Raw genomic sequence first — 2,195 nt, forward strand, 5'->3', positions numbered from 1 at the left:
GTAATGGCCAGAGATGTCGATCGGTTCGACCTAAAACCGTATTGGCAACCAGAGAGGATTTTATGTTTGTCAATAAATGTGTCTAATCTGTTATTAAAGAGTTTTTGAAAATTGTGACAACAGAGAAACCGTTCTATAATTTGTGAAGTTGTGCTTATCACCAGATTTATACAGTGGAATCACCTTTGCTATTTTCATATTATTGGGGAACTGCCCAAGTTGAAACGACATGTTAAAAATATGGGTTAATGGTTTGCATATCCCCTCAATTACCCATTTAACAGTTGTCATAGTGATACCATCACTATCACTAGATGTTTTGTTATCACATTTATTCACTATCTCTATAATTTCCTTTTCAACTATGGGCTTCAAAAACATAGAACTCATGTTCCTTTCGATTGTATTATTATTTATAGTGACAGATGTATCATCTGTACAAATGCTTCTTGCTAAACCAGGACCAACATTCACAAAGAACCTATTAAACTTATCAACTACATCCTCAAATCTATTGACCGGTGTGTCATTATCCATAAAATATTAAGGGTAGTTACTCATGCTGGTACTGTTTCTAATCAGTTTATTTAATATATTCCAAGTACCTCTCATGTTATTTTTATTATCCTCTAATACTTTAGAGTAATATAGTTTCTTACATCTCCTCAAAATCTCAATTAATTTGTTCTTATATGACTTATATTTTTCTTCCGCCTTCTTTGATCTGTCCTTTATGAATTCCTTATATAACGCATTCTTCTTTTTACATGCATTCTGTAATCCCTTACTCATCCACGGTTTCCCACTGTAATTCCTTTTGTTTTTATACTGCTTACGAGGACAGTTCCTGTCATATACTTTCTTGAATATATTTAAAAATTGCTCATATGCTTTATCTAAGTCTTCCTCTCTGTAAACTGATTCCCAGTTTTGCCCCATAAAATCCTCTTTTAGCCTCCTTACAGCCTCCTAATGCTGATTATCTCACTTGTTCTCATTAAAATGTTAAACTGCCATTCAGATCGCTTTGGTAAGGTGCTTCTCTCCAGCAGGCAGAGTATAAAATTTGGATGAATGTCAACTTTGTGTATTCAGATGTCATCAGTGAAGAGTGGAGCCGGTGCCAGGTGGACATCAGCTGCTCCACAAGCCTGGTGCATATGAACATCTCATAATGCTGCCTCCTCCTTCTCCATATTAACATTTTTATCTGCGTATATGCACAGCAGCGGCCATCTGTAATACTGCTTTTGGAAGGTTTACAATATTGTACACAGTGTTGCAGTCACCACCCAACGGGCATTCATTCACTGTTAGGGCTCCTAAGTGTGCACAAGCAGAAGTGTGCATCTAATATATAAAGTATAATCACCTTTATTGGCCATGTATGTTACACACAAGGAATTTGTTTCTGGTACAGAACCGATGGCAGCCATCTGCAGCGCCAACTGAACTGATGGCTCTAACCATTTGGGGCAACGGGGGGGTTCAGTGTCTTGCCCAAGGACACTTCGACATGTGGACTGCAGGCACTGATATTTGAACCTTTAACCTTCCGGCTGAGAGGACTGCTCCGCCTACTGCTCAATATACAGGTTTTGTGAGGCAAGGTGTTTGGCCAGTAAGTGACCACAAGATAGTTTTGGTAACATGTCCCTAAAGATTCTCAGCCAATGAGCTTTATTTGCCAGGTGTGACGGACACACGAGGATTTTGACTCAGGTATATCGGCTTTCAGTATGCAAACAGTAAACCAGCATAAGACAGTGTAATATAACAAAATAAGCAGCATTAACAGCAATATTGACAGCAACAAGTGCAGTGCAAGCAATGCAGAATAAGCAGTATAAACAGACAGTAAACAATGCAGACAACAAGGAATGTTCATTGAAATGAGATAAATAGGGATAAAAACAGAGTACCAAAAAATTAGAGACCTCTATGACTCTGTATAATCTGTACAATGTATATATACACAGGTATTGCACTGAAGGTTATTGTCCAATCATACAAGCATGGGTTAAGTGTTCATCAGACAGCCTGGGGGAAGAAACTGGCTGGTTGTCTTGGTGCACAGTGACCTGTAACACCGTCCAGAGGGGAGGAGTTCAAACAGATTGTGTCCAGGGTGTGAGGGGTCTGCAGTGATCCTCTCCGCCCTCCTTTTGACCCGTGCGGTGTACAGGTCCTCCATG

The sequence above is a fragment of the Monopterus albus genome, unplaced genomic scaffold (genome assembly GCF_001952655.1).
Source record: "Monopterus albus unplaced genomic scaffold, M_albus_1.0 scaffold53.1, whole genome shotgun sequence".
NCBI classification, from domain to species: Eukaryota; Metazoa; Chordata; class Actinopteri; order Synbranchiformes; family Synbranchidae; genus Monopterus; species Monopterus albus.